Source organism: Petaurus breviceps, unplaced genomic scaffold (assembly GCF_028583685.1).
Source record: "Petaurus breviceps papuanus isolate PSGF00001 unplaced genomic scaffold, PetGlider_PUasm1.0 214, whole genome shotgun sequence".
In the NCBI taxonomy this organism is placed as follows: Eukaryota; Metazoa; Chordata; class Mammalia; order Diprotodontia; family Petauridae; genus Petaurus; species Petaurus breviceps.
Genome location: NW_027185863.1, coordinates 24,218,443 through 24,238,565, shown reverse-complemented (window position 1 = coordinate 24,238,565; position 20,123 = coordinate 24,218,443). Strand labels below are relative to the sequence as shown.

Genomic DNA, 20,123 nt, shown 5'->3' with positions numbered 1-20,123 from the left:
AGAGATTCAATAACATTTTTTTAACCTTCACATCAACTATACTGGAATTGTAATAAGCATAGCATCCTCAAACAAATGTTTGATATCTTTTAAATTTACAGTTACCATATTTTTAAATACTGAAATGAAACCCATTGTAATCTATAAAGTTTCAGTGTAAAAATTAACAGCATTGAAATACTGTTAAATTAACTTTCATCAAATTTCAATGACATAATTGTCCATACTGCCTGATGTTTCTCATAAGCTGTAATCCTGATCAGAAGAGTTACTTTTCTTATGAATGGAGTGGTCTTTGTATGTGATGGTGATGCTGTACCAGGTGAGTCAGTCCCTTCATCTGAAGAACTTGGTGATGATGGCAGGTGAGGAACTTTCTTTCTTTCAAGGAACCACCCTCCTTCAAATCCACCTTTCTTCTTTATCTCTACATTGCTTTCAATTTCATCCTTAGATCCTCTTTTTTTAGGTTACTGCCCAAACTTTACCTATTTTCTGATCTTCAATTATACCATCTAATTCTCTTGAAGTATTTGCATCTGTTCCAGGAGCCTTTTTTTTCAGAGATAAAGCACTCCCCTGCTGCCCACTTCATTTTTCCCTGTACTGGAAAGAGACTATTTTCAGGGACTTTTCCCACTGAATTTCTGTTCAAATTAAAAGTTTGGAAGTCTTTGTAACTGTGAAAGCTCTCAGACCTCCTTGCCCTTGCTAATAAAGGACTTTCTCTATAAGGCCTCACCAACCTGGCAGTAGTTATTTCATGGATGGTTTCATGGTGCAGCACTTTAAAGCTTGAATTCTATTCACACAGAAATGGCTATGCTGAACTACAGAAGTTGTTGGGCTGATATTAGGAGTAGCACATCAAGATATGCTCAGGTCACACTAATCCAGTAATTTAAGTAGTTCCTCTTCAATTGCACCCCCCCCCACACACACATTCTTATCTTCACTATTATTAAGTATATCCATGGCAGTGGTTAAATCCTACATTTAATGTTGTCGTTTGTGTGTCTGATGAATAAATAATGGTGTGACCTTGATCCCATCTTACTGGATCCTTCACATTCTCTCACAGTAAATGACGAAATGGTGGTATAATCAACAGCTTGGATCTCATGCATTGTTTTTTCAGTAGGTAGAAGCATATTTGTGATAAGAATGATTTTTTTTTATAAACACTTGTTAAACATCTCTCTCTCCAAAAGGTCCTATATCATTTCCAGTAGAGTAACTACCATGATTCTCTGTCTGTTCCAAAAACAATATCTTAAATGATGCAAAAGGAGTAGAACTTGTTTGTGTGGAAACCATTCCTCAGAATTGTGTTACTTTCCATGTCCATATGTGAATATTATCAGCATAGATGGATACAAGGTGCTTTTCTGAGAGCATGATCTTTTGATCTTTGTAACAGTAGGTGAATTGTGATTGTCTGAAAAAGATGAGGGCCAGAGCCAACTATTTTTGGGTGTTGTACAATTACTCTTAAAGCTACATAATTTGTACCATGGACAATCTCAGTCCAGTTACCACTGACACTTGTTTTATGTGTGAGGTAGACAATCAGAGCATCATTTGAAGGATCATGAGAAAAAATTATGTGAATCTATATAATATATTGATCTATTGTTACAATCAATCAGCAGGAATGATCCAGCAGTATCATAGCTAGTAATAGGAACAACATCTTGAACCTGTCAGTGTTGAGTTACAGCATTCCACACTCCCACTTTTCCTATATTATTTGGGGCACCAACTGGTTACCAATGAAGAAGAGAGCATCTACAGCAACTTCTGAAAACTCCTTTTTCACCACCACTGCCTCCATCTTGAATAATAGAATAGTATAGAATAATAATAGTTTCTGAGGCAAAAACAGTCTTACCTTTATCTCCAAGTGGATCTCCAAGAACTTTTGCATTCAAAGTCATTTCTTCAATAGAACAATTCAATAGGTACTTGAAAACACACCTGCTGCCATTCAGAAGATTCTTTGATTCTGTAACAAACAACAAAATGGACATATCCAGCTACTATCCAGTTGTGATGGCCAGCTGCTATAAACACCTTTCATAGATCCACAGGAAATTTCAGTCTAACTGCCTTTTGTCCAGTTCTAAAGAGAAAGGGCAAAAGAAAACACACACGACTAATTTTTTTATTTTAAAAAAATTTAAAAAAAACATGCTTCAATCTGTACTCAGACATCATCAATTTTCTCTCTGGGGGTAGATAGCATTTTTCATGATGGGTTCTTTGGAGTTTTCTTGGATCATTGTCTTGATCAGAGTACCTAATGCAGGCACTTGATTATCCTTTAAATATTGCCATTGCTGTATACAATGTTCTCCTGGTTCTGCTGACTTCACTTTATATGAGTTCATTTAAACCTTTCAAAGTTTTTCTAAAACCATCTTGCTCACCATTTCTTATACAAAAAATTGTATTCCACCACAATCATATATCACAACTTGTTCTACCATTTACAGTTATAGGTATCCCCTCAGTTTCAAATTCTTTGCCAACAGAAAAAAGAGTGGCTATAAACTGGTCTTTTTGCGTTTTCTTGGCTCTCTTTGTGATACAGATGTAGCAGTTGTTCTCTAGATTGTATGAACCAGTTTGCAACTTCAGCAACAGTTTATTAGTGTATTTATCCACATCCCCTCCAGCACTTATCATTTTCTATTTCTCCTACCTTAGCCAATATTATAGGTGTCAGGTGATATCTCTGAGTTGTTTTAATTTGCAGTTCTCTAATCAATAGCTATTTCAAGCATTTTTATGTAACTATTGATAGCTTTGATTTCTTCTGAAAATAGCCTGTTTATAGCCTTTGACCATTTATCAATTGGAGAATGATGTGTATTTTATAATTTTTATAAAAATAATTTTAATAAATTGTGTAGAAATTTCCTAAACATTTGAGAAATCAGACCTTTATCATAGAACTTTGCTGTAATATCCTCTAACCACCATTTCATCTTTTCTTTTAAATTTTGACTCCACTTGACTTGGTTGTGAAAAATCCTTTTTAATTTCAGATATCAAAATTATTCCTTTAACTTATCATGATACACTCTTATATCAACAATGCAGTATTCATAATTCCTACAGTAACTATAAATATGCTCATATGGTTGTTAATCACAAAATGTAACAGGCTTTCTACATGGGGGACATACCTAGAACATTTATTCAAATACCAGAAACCTGAGTCCCAAAACCAGAAAGTCAAAGCCATCACAGTGGCCACTGAGTTGGCACATGTAATTAATACAGTAAATACCCACATTCTCTCTCTCTCTGTCTCTCTCTCTCTGTCTCTCTCTCTGTCTCTCTCTCTCTCTGTCTCTCTCTCTCTGTCTCTGTCTCTGTCTCTCTCTGTCTCTCTGTCTCTCTGTCTCTCTCTCTCTCTCTGCCTCTCTGTCTCTGTCTCTGTCTCTCTCTGTCTCTCTGTCTCTCTCTCTCTGTATCTCTCTCTCTGTCTCTCTCTGTCTCTCTCTCTCTCTGTCTCTCTCTCTCTCTGTCTCTCTCTGTTTCTCTCTGTCTCTGTCTCTCTCTGTCTCTCTCTCTCTCTGTCTCTCTGTCTCTCTGTCTGTCTGTCTGTCTCTCTCTGTCTGTCTGTCTCTCTCTGTCTGTCTGTCTGTCTGTCTGTCTCTCTCTCTCTCTCTCTCTCTCTCTCTGTCTCTCTCTCTCTCTCTCTCTCTCTCTCTCTCTCTCTCTCTGTCTCTCTCTCTCTCTCTCTCTCTCTGTCTCTCTCTCTCTCTCTCTCTCTCTCTCTCTCTCTCTCTCTCTCTCTCTCTCTCTCTCTCTCTCTCTCCTTTTTGGAGGGTAATTGAAGTTTGACTTGCCCAAGATCAATCATATGGCTAGTTTTTCTATTAAGTGTTTGCAGCCAAATTTGAACTCAGGTACTCTTGCCTCCAGGGCCAGTGCTCAATTCACTGTGCTACCTAGCCAACCTAAGAAACACCCACATTCTCAAGCCTTCAAAACAAACAGGCTACCTCAGGTAAAGATCCCCCTCTCCTCATTGGTGGTTATTGCTTGGCCTTCACACAGCTCACTTCCAGCAGCTCTGTCCCCCCTTCCCCCATCACCACCCTGTAGTTCCTGTCCCTTGCAGTCCGCAGCTGGAATCCCCAGCAGAAATTCTTCCTGGCTAAAAAAAGGAGTTTGCACCACCACCACTGCCAATTCCAGTCACCACACTGTTTCCAGCCCATTTCCTATTCAGCTCTGGCTCCTTCATGCTATGTCAGCAAGTTCAAGGGGCATGGAAGATCTTCAAATACCATTACCATAACATTTGGCCAAAAAATCTTTCATGTCCCTTACTTGGCAAAAATACATTAACAATACATTTCTTTACATAGGTTAATAGGAGTTTTAGGAGTAACTGGTGTCCACATAATTTTATAACAATATAAGAAGGATAGGACACCATACACAGAAAACAATATTTTAGGGTGGGGCTTGAGCACAAGCTCCCCATCATCCCCCCCCCAAACAAATGGGAACACAAAATCTTAGAGTGAGTTGCAAAGGTCTCTTCTTTCATGGTACTTGCTGCTGAAATTAGACGCAGAGCTGTCCTTGTCCCAAGGGGTCCCATTTGAGAGGTCAGTTCTTTAGCCAGCATTTGGGATGTGCTTGATGCCAAGTCCAGGGGTGACACATAACAGTTGTGGATATTGTCCAGCTTAACTTATCAGGGATCTACAGGTGGAGAGTACCAAGCCTGTGGAAACAAATCTAGCAACCAACCTGAACAGAAAAAATCCAAGAAGTAATAAGGAGACAATAACCAGAAACAAGCTAGATATAGGATCAGCCATGCTACTGGAGTCCATGATCCCACTATTGTAGCCTCACTCAAGGTGGAATATATGAGTTAAGGGAACAATTTTGTAATCATCTTCTCCTGAATAAACAATACTTACAGTGTTATCCTTCCCATGTGCTATAATCTCCGAAGCCTTTGGAACATCATCTGGCTCCTGTTTTACCCATACTTTAGCTCCCAATTTCATTCTATCAGTAGAACCAAATCCTTAGTTCCTCTGACAGTTATTCTAGAAGGGTCAGTTTTTTATAAGTGGTATTGTTTTACAAGGAATGATAATACCTTGAACTATCCTATCATTTTTACAAATCTGCATGGGCTCTTCACCTAAATTATGGAATGTCACAATAATTTCTCTTTGATAATTAGAATCTATTATTCCAGCTAATATATGTATTCCTTGAGCTGCTAATCCTGATTTGGGTAAAATCTGTCCAAAGTGATTTTTAGGGATTCTTATGCATATTCCAGTAGAGATTTTTCTTGTTTCTTTTCTGTCCAGTCAAAAAGTCCTCTAGACAATGTAAATCATACCCCACCAAACCAGGGTTTCCTGGATATGAAGCTGGGACATCTGGCCTCAAAATCCAGCACTCAATATTTGGGATCTTATTTGTTTGTTGTTTTCTAATTTACAGATTTGGGGTCATCATTCTGGCTACAGGTGTACTTCCTTCCAATAGTCTACTTTTCAAATTACATAAAGTCATGAAAAAATTATCCTTCCAATGTTGATATGAATTATTGGAACTTAATTTACTTAACTGTTCTTTCAATAATCCATTCATTCTTTCAGTTAACCCATATGCTTATGGATAATGTGAAATATGATGTATCCATTCTATATAGTTTAGTATATAATACCTCTTCATTTCATTACCATTGAAATGGGACCCATTGTCACTTTGAATCTGCACTGGGGTTCCATAATATAGACTTAGGAGATCTAGAGTTTTAAAGGTTTTTTTCTGGGTTACATTCTTGTAAAGTCAAGCCACTAGTGTACCTGGATAGGTGTCAACACAAGTACATATAAATCTGCATCCTTTATCTTATGGTAGTGGACCAATATAATCTATTTGCCAGATTTGGGCTGAGACCTTTCCTCTTGCTATTTCTGTGATTACTACCTGAGGAGCAGTTCACTTCTTGTCCAATTGACATATATGATGTTTTTTTTTCTGCTCTCTGTTTTAGTAGTGAATGCTAGATACAAATACCTCGATCTTGTGCCCAGCAGTGTGTGGCCTAAGCCCCTAACTGGCCGGCAGTTTAGTGTATGCATTTTACTAATACCAGATCATCAGTTGTTGTCAAAGTAGGGACAATAGATTCAGTAGCAGTCTTCTCCAGTTGATCAGCATGAGAATTGTACTCATGTTCTGTCATGATGAGGGCCACATAAGCATCCACATGAAAAACTGACAAATCAGTAACCAGACATGTTCCAGATATCTTCCAAGAATTCTTTGCCCCAAATTTGTTCCCCTTAAATTTCCCAATTTTATTTTTTTCCACGTGGGCATCCATGTAGCTAAACCATTAGCTATCACCCATGAATTGGTGAATATGTGACACTGTCCTTGTTCTATTTTGATAGCATGATGTATTGCCATAAGTTCCCCATATTGACTACTTTCACCCATTCTCTGAAGTTCAGGGTGATGATTTTACCCCCTGAATTAGGAAAATGGTATATGTTTGATTGATTAAAGTAAATTTGTTAACCCATTTTGAGTTGCTTTCCTTTAGAAAAAGCTAAAAAAATATGCTAACCACCATTCTGGGTATGCTAGGGTGTTTGCTGCTACAAATGGCATCATGAACAGGATCTGCAAACCAAAAGGAAAGTATGTGGGCTGGGATAATTGTTTGTTTCCCAGTTGTAGTAGCTGTGACTATGGAGCCATGAAACAGGAGCACAGAACTTCCTGCATGCTGACTTAAATGATGAGGTGAGAGCAGGAATGGTAATCTGCCTGCATCGGGTTTGGAGTAGGAGCCAGGAGCAGCTGCCTCCTGAGGGAAGGGGAAGAACCCAAGAATTTGGAATTCAGCCACAGGACAAGATTTGGACTGTGCAGCAAAGCAGGAGCACTCAATGTGTTTTCTTGCTGCATTCCACAGTTTGGGACCTGGGGGGAGGATGGGGTTATGTCTAAGGGGGGTGGGGTGAAGTGCCATGAAACCTCAAGGACCCCACCTTGTTGCTTTTGTTGCCCAGTCATGTTGCAGGACTTGGAAGCAGGGGCTGGAGCAGTGTTAAGACTCATTAGAACCTGAACCTGGAAGTGCCAAAAGGAAACCTGCAAGAGCAATGTGGGGGGAAGGACACACCCCCAAGAGAACTTTATTTGGACATGTTTGTTTTGAATTGAGGGGTTTATGATATTTTGTACTTTGTGTTTGTTTAAGGCCCTATGGACACTGGCAATGAGTTGTTATGTTATGTATCTTGCAAATGTGATGTATCTATTTTGTGGGGATTTTGTTGTACTTAAGAGATGTTAATGTTAATTCAGATGAAGGTTGCCTATGTCATGAGCATGAAAGATCTTAGGGCCAAATGCAATGGAATCTGAAGATCGTCCCTGCCCCTTGACCCCTTGATAGGCTTAAGTGACTCTGAGAACCTTCCCTGATTTGAAAATATACTCTGCCCCCTAATAGTCTGAATGTGGTCACATGGAGCTTGTGGCAGGAGGCTTGTTTTTCAGGAATGCCCACACCTTGGTACTTTGTGATTGGGCACTAGGTCAAGAGGGTTGTGACATTCTCTGAGCCAGGAGAAGGCTATATGTACCCTGATATGAGGTTTTGCTCTGGGACTCACTTGGGGAGCAGTTGTATAATTTGGCCAGATAAGACTCTGGGCAGATGTTGAGTTCCTGCCTTTGAAATCCCATATATTGGTGCTTCCCTTTCTGGTAACTAACTAGGTATGTATGTAATGGTCAGATAGATGGAAGCCCTGTCTGCTGAATTGTGTTATTTTCTGTTTAAACTTCTATTTGTATTCTCTGAAGTTCAGAGTGCTGACTTTTTCCCCTGAAATAGGTACATAATAAATGTTTGATTAATTAGAATACGATTATTAACCCATTTTAAGTTGCTTTCCTTTAGAAAAGCAGATCCAAGAACCTGTGCTAGCAGCCATCCTGGATATGCTAGGGTGTTTGCTGCTACAACTCTATCTTTTATTTGTTCATAAACTCTTCCCTTATCCATAAATTCAACAGACACATCTTAGCATTCTCTCCCACTTTACTTATTTGATCTTTTGTATCTAAATCATTTATCAGTTTTGATCATATCTTACTTTATGAGATATTTGGCCATACCTAGTTTCTGGCAATGTGCTCTCCAGTCTTCACAACATTTTTTTTTATCAGATGGTGAGGTTTTGCCCCAGAAACTTGGACCTTTGGGTTTGTAAAACACTACATTATAATTGTAACTGACTGCTAAATGTATCATCTACTTAAATCTATTCCACTGAAACACCACTGTATGTCTTATTTGTTTCATAATTATACCCTTTATAGTATAGTTTGAAATCTGGTACTACTAGAGTGTCTTACTTTATATTTTTTCATTGATTTTCTTTACCTTTTCTCTTCCAAATTTATCTTATTATTTTTCTAGCCCTATAAAATAATTATTTGGTAGGTTGATTAAAATAGTGGTAAAATGTAAATTAACTTAGGTAGAATTGACGTTTTATTATGATTATTTTATTTATTATTGATTCTCATATTATTGCATTGGTCTACACACTAACAATTAATATTTCTCCTGTTGTTTGGAAATGTCCTTACTTGTGTGAAAAGTTTTGTGTAGCAATTTCATAATCCTTGGATTTGTCTTGGAAAGCTGAATCCCAAGTATTTCATATAGCATATAAAATTTTTGAATGGAATTTTTCTATATCTTCCACCTGGGTTTTCTTGATAGTATATAAAATTTTGATGATTAATGTTAGTTATTTTATATTTTTCAACTCTACTATAGTTGTTAATTGTTTCAACACATTTTACTTCATTCGTTAGGGTTTTCTAAATATACCTTTCTATCATCTGCAATTATAGTAGCTTTGTTATCACATTTCCCATTTTTTCTCTTATTGCTTATAGCTAACATTTCTATGATATTGAATAATAGTGGTAATAACTAACATCATTGCTTCTTATTAACCTTAAAGGAAAACTCCAATTTTATTCACATTTCAGAAATTACTTAAAATGCTACTATAAATAGATACTAGTTGTCTTTTAAAGAAATACTCCTTTGATTTCTATGATTTGAAGTCTTTTTTATATTAATGGGTGTTGTATTTTTTTCAAAAACTTTTTCTACATCTATTGACATAAGTGTATAATTTTTTTCTTTTTTTGTTATTGATATGCTCAAGTAGGCTGACAGTTTTCCTAATATTGAACCAATTCTGCATTCCTGGTATAAATCCCACCTTGTTATATTGTATGATCATGGTAATATATTGCTGTAATCACCTTGCTAGTATTTTATTTAAAATTGTTGTATTATTCTTCATGAGGGAAATTTAAAAATTTTATTTCAATGTTTCTGTTCCATGATTGTAGCAGCAAGCACCCCAAGCATCCTCAGGGTCACTGCCAACACAGATTCTTGGATTTGCTTTGATAAAGGAAAGAAACTCAAAATGGGTTAACAAGCTTACTTTAATCAGTCAGATATGTATCATTCACCTAGTTCAGGGGAAAAAGGTCAGCACCCTGAACTTCAAAGTATACAGACAGAATTAGCAAGACAAAAACAGATCAAGTAGACAGATTTCCAAACTGTCCAACCATTACATCCATACCAAACAATATCTGGGTTTCAAAGCCGGGGGGCTCTGGACAACAGCTTTCCAGAGTTTCATCTGATCAAATCACAGAACACTTCTCAAAATGAGCCCCAAAACAAAGCTACACATCAGGGCTTACATAGCCTTCTCCTGGCTCAGAGAAAGTAACAACCTTATTGACTCATTGGTCAATCAAGAAGTATCTACTGAAAAACAAGCCTCCCACCCCAGGCTCCAGGTGCACTTTAACCTAGGGTCAGGGAAGATCTTAAAAATTTACATTCCCTTTACAATGATATGGTCATAAGGACCATATGTGTGTCATAAAAGAAGTTAAAAAAAAACTCCTTTTGATCTATTTTCCCAAATAGTTTTTATGGTATTAGGATTAATTGTTTCTTAAATGTTTGGTAATATTCACATATAAATCTATCTCTTCCATTACATTTTTTTTTCCTTAGGGAGTGCATTTATTGTCTCTTCAATTTCTCTTTCTAAGGTAGAGTTATGTAAGTATTGTAGTCCTTTCTCTGTTACACTGGAAAATTTATGTTTTTGCAAATATTCATCCATTTCACATAGTTTGTCAGTTTTGCTACCATTTAACTGGGCAAATAAATACTAATAATAGTTTTAATTTCATCTTCAGTGATGGTACATTTATAATTTTGATTTTTAATGACTCTTATTTGGTTTTCTTCATTTCATAAGCAAATTAATTAATATTTTTTTCTATTTTATTGTGCTTTACCATAAAATCTGTTGCTAGGTTTATTTTAATTTTTTAAATTGAATGTTATTAATCTGTCCTTTTATTTTTAGAATTTCCATTTTAGTGTTTAATTGGGATTTACATTTTGTTCTTTTTGTAGTTTCTTTTATTTTTTCAGTTGGATGACCACTTTATTGATCTCCTTTCTTTCTTTTATTGATGTACACATTTATAGATATAAAATTTCCCCTAAGTACTGCTTTGACTAAATGCCACAAGTTTTGGTAAGTTGTCTCATTGTTGTCATTTTCTTTTTTAAAAATATATGTATTTACTATTAGTTTACAACATTCGGTTCCACAAGTTTTCGAATTCCAATTTTTTTTCAATCCTCTCCCTCTCCTCTTTCCCCAACCCCCAAAGTAGCATGTAATCTGATATAGGTTCTACATATACCTTGATATTAAACATTATTCAAGTTGTAAAGAAGAATTATAACCAATTGAATAAATAACAAGAAAGAAGAAAGAAAACACAACAAAATGATAAAAAGGAATTAAGCAGTTTGTTTCAATCAGCAATCAGACGACACAATTATTTCTCTGGATGTAAACAGCATTTTCCATCATGAGTCCTTTGAAGGTGTCTTATAACTTTGCATTGATGAGGGAAGCCCAGTCTATAAAGTCAGTCATCACTATACTATGTGATCAGAACCTTAAAGCTTTTCACAGCAACAGTCCTCTGGAGAGCTGCTCATGCTTGGCTATACAGCCACCTTCTTTCTTTTCATTCATTCCCTTGGTATTCTGGACTATATTTTTTTCAGATGAATTTTATTATTATTTTTCTAGCTCTATAAAATATTTTTGGTAATTTGTTTGATATGTCACTGAATAAATAAATAAATTTGGGTAGAATTGTCATGTTTATTGTATTTGTTCAGCAACCCTATTAGTAATAGTTATTTTCCCAATTATTTATATCTGAATTTATTGGTGGGAAAAGTGTTTTATAATTGATTTCATATAGTTTCTGAGTTTCTCTTGGGAAGTAGACTCCTAAATATTTTATATTGATTACAATTATTTTAAATGGAATTTCACTTTCTTTCTCTTGATTTTGGGTTTTGTTAGTAATGTATAGAAATGCTGATGGTGTGTATGGTTTTATTTTCTACTTGCAGCTTAGCTAAAGTTGTTTATTTCAATTAGTTTTTTACTCGATTCTCTAGGATTCTCTAAGTATACCATCATATCATATGCAAAGAGTGATAGCTTTGTTCTTTCTTTGCTCATTCTAATTCCTTATATTTCTTTTTCTTCTATTGCTGCTTAAACTAACATTTCTAGTAAAATATTGAATGACAGTGGTGATAATAGACATCTTTGTTTCACTCATGTTCTTAGTGTTAATGCTTCTAGCTTATCCCCATTGCATTTCTATTTGGCCAATTTTATTTTACTTTATTTTATTTTGCTTTTTGGAGGGGAAAAGACATGGCAATTGGAGTTAAGTGATGTATGAAGGGCCACAAGGATAGTAAGTGTTAAGTGTTAAGATTGGAACTCAGGTCTACCTGACTCCAGGGCTGGTGCTCTATTCACTGCACCACCTAGTCTACAACTAATTTTATTTTTTTAAAGACTTGTTTTTTAAAGTCAATTTTTGTCTTCCTTTTCTAAGCTCTTGACTCTCTCTTGCAGACCTCTTATTTCTTTTCCAATTTTTCTTCTATCTCCTATGTTACTTTAAAATCCTTCTCGAGCTCTTCCAAGAAGGCTTTTTTTGGGGTTGAGACCTGTAGCAGCAAGCACCCCAAGCGTCCTCAGGGTTTGCAGCTACCACAGGTTCTTGGATCTGCTTTGTTAAAGGAAAGCAACTCAAAATGGGTTAACAAGCTTACTTTAATCAGTCAGACATATATCGTTTACCTTGTTCAGGAGAAAAGGTCAGCACCCTGAACCTCAAAGTTTACAGGCATAATTATCAAGACAGAAACATCAAGTAGACAGATTTCCAAACTGCCCAACCATTACATCCATACCCAGTCAACATCTGGGTTTCCACATTCTGGGTTTTTCAAAGCCGGGGGACTCTCAACAACGGCTTCCCAGAATTCAGATCAAATCACAGAACACTTCTCAAAGTGAGTCCCAAAACAAAGCTACACATCAGTGCTTATATAGCCTTCTCCTGGCTCAGAGAATGTAACAACCTTTTTGACCCACTGGCCAATCAAAAAGTATCTACTGAAAAACAAGCCTCCCTCCCCAGGCTTCTGGTGCACTTTAGCCTAGGGGCAGGGAAGATCTTTAAAATTTACATTCGCATTACAAGACCAGATCATATTTCCCTTCAAAGTTTCAGATGTGGGTATAATGACAATATTTTTCTTTTCTGAATTTGTGTTTTGATCTTCCCTGTCCCCATAATAATTCCCTAAATCGTGCTCCACCACCAAGGGGCTCAGGATCTCCCACTGGTTTGTTGAAGTTGGACTTACTCTGAGTTGCTGGGCAGCTTCCCATCCCATACTGCTTCCCTTCCACCAGAGCAAGAGGCACCTTTCCCATTGATTCCCCAAGCCTCCCAGGCTCAAAGACTGCTTCACTCTGTCTTTCTTCTTGCTCCACTTGTCCAAGATTTTTTCCTGGTGTGATATTTTCTGAGTTTTTAGAGGTCAAAAAGGGAGAGTGAGAAGAATTCACTGCTTTCTGTGCCATCTTGTATCCTGAGAGTAGAAAAAAAAAGAAAAACACATATTTATTAAGCAAGTAATATGCACCAAGTACTGAGCAACTTGCAGGGGATACACAGAAAGGGAAAATTTAATTGCTACTCTTAAGGATCTCATATTCTGGTTAGGGGGACAACAAAACAGTTATACACAGAAATACACACATACTTTATTATGAGGTGATAAAAAGGTGAAGTCCTTTTGCAGATGGTAGGATTTTAGCTAAGACTTGAATGAAGCCAAGGTTTTGGATACATAAAGCAAATAGAGTATAAAAATATAAGAGAAGTAGGAAGGAGTGTGATAGTAATTGAAAATAAAGATCCCCCTGTATTAGCTTGGTTTTCAAATTGATTGTGTTAAAACCCAGAGCTTGTTAATCCCACTTGTGGTATGGACTTGTTGATGTGAAAAGAGAGTGCTGAACTGGGAGGAACTGATGACGTAAATTTAGAGAGACACAAGAAAAAAGAGAGGCAGAACTTTTTGAACCTTGGAGGCAGAGAGAGACTGAGAGGATTGCTGAGGGCCACTTTGAATTGCCCAGGACTTTTGAGAGCTGCCACCCAGAGCTGCCAAGGACTGAGGAGACATGGTTTTTATGCTGGTACTTTATCTGTCTGTTTTGATGTTGTTTTGCCAGATTTGTCCACTGGTGAAAGACAGTCCTGTTGTTGCAGAAATGTTGGAACCTTGCTGTTGGTTCAGAGCTCCTAAGACTGTTCTGCACACAGAGAGTGAATTCTGTCCACTGGTGAAGGACAGTGCTGTTGTTGCAGAAGTCTTGGAAGCCTGCTGTTTGTTCAGAAGCCCTGAAGAAGGATTTTCTTGTTGTATGTTTACAGAAATCCTGGAAGGGGGTTTTGCTAATGTTTTCAGGGGTCCTAGGACTGTTCTGCAGATAGAGAATGGATTAATGAAGAGACTGGCAATGTATCTTGTGGCCTTGCTAAGCTTTGTCTCCCCAGGAACAAAGATTGCTGAGAACTTGCCTCTTGTCAAGATGAAGAAAATGCCTCCATTTGGGCATTAAGTTCTGTGCTTAAGCTTGTTGTAACTCTGGGGTAGATTCAATTATGATCCAAGGGTGGGGAACTTTTGACCTTTTTGTGCTCTGTGATTGAACAAATGACTGTACTTTACTTATGATTGGAAACTAATATCCATTTGAGAACAGGGGCTTTGTGATGGACTAAATGAAGGTAGAGCCTAGGGGTGGAGTAGTATTTAGAAGAGGGATTTTGTGATTGATTAAATGAAGCTAATGTCCATAGTGGAGAAGTACTTGATTAAATCAGGTAGTACTTGGAGATTATTTAATCACACTTTGTAAATGCTGTATTTTGAATGACATTAAATTTTGATTCTATCTGTTCTTAATTTGTCACTGAATAAAATGGAGAGCACCTATGCTGGAATTTTGAACCTTGGGAAGTTGCCTTTGCTTGGCATTACATTACAAGGAGTCACATTATATACCCAAAAAGAATTGTATATGGAAGAAGGAAGAAATAGAGAGCCACTGAAAAATTTTTAATAGTGTGCTGACTTGGTCAAATATGTACTTTAGTATTGATGAATGACACATGTTGCAGGTCTTGGTGACTATAAGGATGGTGATCTCAAGAGTAATGGAGAAATTTAAGAAAAGTAAATATTTCAGAGGGAAAGAAATTTGGAGTCAATTGGACATCTAAGTTAAAATGTCCAATAAACAATTGGAGAGTAGATGTGAGTTTAGGGCTGGATAAGTAGATCTGCAAACCATCTACATAGTGATGATGGTTGAATCCATGAAATGGATGAGTTCGCTCCAGCATTTGAGAGGTTTAATGGGATTCTGTGATCAGCATCTAACTTTATTGTCCTACCTTATTTTCCAATGACTTTCTCCCCAACTGTCAGCCTTCATTCAGTCTCAAATACGATTTCTCTATGTTTGCTCTTTTTTTCAGCCTCTCTTGACCATGGATTCCTTCTGTGTATGTCTTGGCTATTAGGTGTTATATAAGATTTACTGTCATAAACTGTTAAAGCTACTTTCTTAATTCCAATTGTTTTTAGATGAACTCTCATTTACTAATTTTACTTCCTCAAATGTAAATTTATAAATATATATGCACACATATATACATACATATACACACAAGCACATATACACATACATTTATAGATTTGTATATATATATATAACATAAATGTGTGTGCCTGTGATTTTATAATTAAGTAAATATATACTTACACATTTTATGTGCATAATACATCTGTAATCCTATTTTCAAGACCTGAGATAATGTAAGTTGTTTGGGGTGATGTGCCAAGATGCTGTATTGCTTCTTGTTCAGTCCTTTTCCAGTCAGGTTAATACTTTGTGACCCCATTTGGGGGTTTCTTGGCAAAGATACTGGACTTATTTACCATTTCCTTTTCCAGCTCATTTTAGAGATGAGGAAACTGTGGCAAACAGGCTTAAGTTACTTGCCCAGAGTGACAGAGCTGATAAGTGTCTGAAACTAGACTTAAACGTATATGTTCCTGACTTGAAAACTGGCACTCTATGCACTATGCCACCTAGCTTTCCTCAGATGTATAATTTATATCTTTTGCTTGTCTTTTCAAGGAATGGTGGTGGGGGAGGAAAGAGGGAAAGTATTTAGAACTCAGAATTAAGAAATAAATGTTTATTGATTTGTCATTTATTTCTCTAGCTCAACAGATGTGGAACTGAAGCAAGCAACGTTAAGTGACTTACCCAGGGTCACACAGTTAATAAGTGTCTGAGGACAGATTTTCACTCAGAAAGATTATCCTTCCTGACTTTAGGCCCAGCACTGTTTCCATTGTGCCACCTAGCTACCCATAATATTACTTAATGAATAGCAAAAGACTGAAGTTCTTAAGATACTTACAATGTATGTAAAAGAAGCACATATCCATATATGTCCATAAATAGTATGGTAATGTTTATTTGTTTTATTTCCTGCAGACATGGTAGCACAGTTAGAGTCTTGACTAGACATGGCCCACCTTATTATTTGTATGTATGAATCACAGAGTTAGACATGAGTACACATCTAAACAATGAGAAAATTATACATGGAAAGAATGAGCAAAAAAAGTAAAAACTCCAAAATTAAAAGGAATAAGATTATCTCTCTTCCAAAAGTTATAGAAGAAAATAGATCCTTACTTTGCAGAAGTGATAGTGGTGGTGCCAGAGGGAGTCCCATGGACATGGAACATTGCATATATACCCAGGATTTTTATTTTTAGTTTTCTCTTTTCTTGTTTTCACTTTTTTAAGTTACTATAAGGGCAACTTTTCTCTGAGAGAGGTAGAGGAAGGAATGGAAAAAGTAGACTATTTAAAAGAACACTTTTTAGTTAGAAATGATGTAAAAAAGATAATACCTTTGGTAGTCTCATAGATACACATCTGATTTTGTAATATCTAAATTATGTACAGATTACAATTATACCCTTCTGTGCTACCTCATCCAAAGTTGCTCTCACACTCACATCTTAGATTCATAAAATTCTCACAAGCACAAAGAGTTACCTTATTGATCTGTTCATGAATCCTCATCAGTGGCTTCCTCTCAATAGTCAGTCAACAGGTAAGATAAGTTCAAGACAAAAACTATTTTTCCCTCTCTTTTTATTTTTTAGTTTACATCATTCATTTCCACAAGATTTTGAACTACAAATTTTCTCCCCATTTTTCCCCAACCCATCACACCAAAACAGGAATCCCACTGAATATCACCTCCCCCAATCTGCTCTCTAGCATGTCTTCCTCCATCCCCCCTCTGACTTTTCAGTGGGACATGGTGGATCTCTATGTCCCAGTTCTTGTATATCTTATTTCCCAGTTACATGTAAAATAATTTATACACACACACACACACACACACACACACACATACACACATAAATAAATAAAACATTTTATTTTCAAACACTGAATTCCAGATTCTTTCCCTTCCTCCCTCATCACCCACCCATCCTAGGAAGATAAGCAATTAAATATAAGTTGTACATATGTAGCTATGCAAAACATTTGCATAGTGGACATATTGTGAAAGACATATATTTCCTTCCATCCTATCATGCCCCCACACATACTTGTTCTATTCTCTACTTTGATCTGGTCCCTTTTTGGAAGTGTATGCTTCCAACTTCCCTTCCCCCCAATCTGCCCTACTTTCCACCATCCCCCCTCTCATCCCCTTCCCCACTACTCTCCTGTAGGGTGAGATACCCTATATAGTGTGTATGTCATTCCCTCCCAAAGTGAAATTCAATGACAATAAGTTTGAATCATTCCTTTTTGCCTTCTTATTCTTCCCCTCCATTAAACTAGTTTTCTCTTGCCTGTTCTATATGAGATAGTTTACCCTATTCTGTCTCTTCTCCCCATCTCCTCTCATTATATTACTCTCTCACCTCTTAATTTAACTTTTTAATTATCATCTGTCCCTTTTCAATTGGCCCTGTGTCCTGTCTATGTATACCTGTGCACATATATAAACACACTCACATATGTATTCATATGCCCATATACCCTCCTATATAGACATATATATGTATGTATACAATATGTATACACATATACATATACACATATACATACACACACACATATTCCCATCAATTATTCTTACACTGGGGAAAGTTTCATGAGTTAAAGTTATCATTTTTCCATGTAGAAATATAAATAATTCAACTTTGATAAGTTCCTTATGATTTATTTTCCCTGTTTACCTTCTCATGCTTCTCTCACTTCTTGTAATTATCAAATTTTTCTATTCAATTCTGTTTTTTTCAAGAATGCTTGAAAGTCCTCTATTCCATTGAATGACTATATTATCACCTGAAACATGATACTAAGTTTTGATAGGTAGGTGAATCTTGGTTTTAATCCCAGTTCCTTTGTTCTCCAGAATATCATATTCCAAGCCCTTTGATCCCTCAGTGTAGAAGCTGCCAGATCCTGTGTTATCCTGATTGTGTTTCCACAACATTCAAATAGTTTCTTCCTGGCTGCTTTCAATATTTTCTCCCTTGATCTAAGAACTCTGGAAGCTGGCTATAATATTTCTATGAAGTTTCTTTTGGGGATTTTTATCAGGAAGTGATTGGTGGATTCTTTCAACCTCTATTTTTCCCTCTGGTTCTTAAACATCAGGAAAATTTTCCTTGATAATTTCTTGAAGGATAATTTCTAGGTTCTTTTTTTGATCATGAATTTCAGGTAGTCCAATAAATTTTAAATTACCTCTCCTGGATCTATTTTCCAGGTCAGTGGTTTTTCCAATGAGATATTTCACATTGCCTTCTATTTTTTCATTTTTTTTGGATATGTTTAATAGTATCTTCATTTCTCATAAAGTCACTAGCTTCCATTTGCTCCGCTCTAATTCTGAATGAATTATTCTCTTCAGAGAGCTTTTGAGATTCTTTTTTTCTATCTTGCAAATTTGGGTTTTTAAGTCATTCTTCTCCTCATTGTCTTTTTAAACCTCTTTTACCATTTGAGTTAGTCTATTTTTTAAGGTATAATTTTCTTCAGTCAGATTATTGACTATCATTTCATAATTTTCTTGCATCAATCTCATTTCTCTTTTAAATTTTTCCTCCACTTCTCTTATTCGGTTTTCAAAACACTTCTTAAACTCCTCTATGGCATGTACCTACCCAGTTCATATTTTTCTTATATGCTTTTGGTTCAGGAGTTCTGTCTTTGCTGTATCCCTCCTGTTCCATGCTTTGATCCTTTTTGTCCCAAAATAAGAGTGTAAATTGGGATTGTTCTGCTTGCTTTGCTTCCTTTTCTTGCTCATGTTGCCATTCAATTACTTGACTTTTGAGCTTTTTGCCACAGTAGAACTATGCTACTGGAGAGTGGAACTTTGTGCCAAATGCTGAGGTTTCTTCAACTGACATAGCTATTCATTGGGTGCCCTCTCATAAGCCTTCACTGTCTCTGGCAAAATGGTCACACATCCCAGGACCTCCATCCTAGATAGCAATCCATATCCAAGCAGGTTAAAGCAATAATGATTACCCCTCAGACTGGTCCCTTGGTCCCCCTACAATCTGCAGGTCAGGAGCTCTGAAGCAGTCAGGTTGTGGCAGCTTCATGGCAGTTATACGTGAGCCATTTCTCCCTCCAGGGGGTAACAGCTGGACTACACTCCCAAAGTCCTGGTTCCCAAAGTCCATACTACACTGACCTCTCATTTTGTCTTTGGCATCTATGGGTTGATAATTCTGGAAACAACCACAGCTGCTGGTTTTTTGAAGTCCCTCCAGCCGGCGGCATGCTGTGGTCACTGTTAAGCTAAAATCTCCAGGTCAGGGAGGGGTTCATCTCCCAGAGTGCTGGACTGGCCCCTTACTGCTGGCCTGCTGGGATATCTTCAGTTGAAGGTTGGCTTCTCTCTGTCCTTTTGTGGGTTCTCTAGCTCCAAAGTTTGTTTAGAGTCATTTTTACATGAATTGGAGGAGGTAGAAGCGCGAGCCATGTGGAAGTCCTCTTTTTACTCTGGTATCTTGACTCCAACCCTGGCAAAAACATTTTTAAGGTGCCATTGAAATAGCATTAGTGGGGTGGCCAGGTGGCACAGTGAATAGAGCACTGGCCCTGGAGTTAGGAGGACCTGAATTCAAATCAGCCTCAGACACTTAAAACTTACTAGCCATGGGACTTTGGGCGAGTCACTTAACCCCAATTGCCCTTCATTCCCCCCTCAAAAAAGCAAAAGAAAAGAAAAGAAAGAAATAGCATTAGCTCCAAAACATCCCCCTTCCCACAAACCTAGGTTCACTCACTTAAATATGTACAACACGTGTCTGAAGAGTGATCAGAAAGTTATGGTACCATGGAACTGTGGCATAATTTGTCCAAAGAAATGCATGCTTTTCATATTACAGGATTTCTATTTCCTTTTCATTCTAATTGAATCCTTAAGTTGTTCTCATAGGC

The 20,123-nt window shown here is 36.9% G+C and overlaps 1 pseudogene; it reads right to left on the bottom strand.

The window, feature by feature from the left end:
• Positions 1-240: 240 nt before the first annotated feature.
• LOC138165642 (BTB/POZ domain-containing protein KCTD3 pseudogene) lies at positions 241-19,360 on the bottom strand (annotated as a pseudogene).
• Between the last annotated feature and the right edge of the window lie 763 nt (positions 19,361-20,123).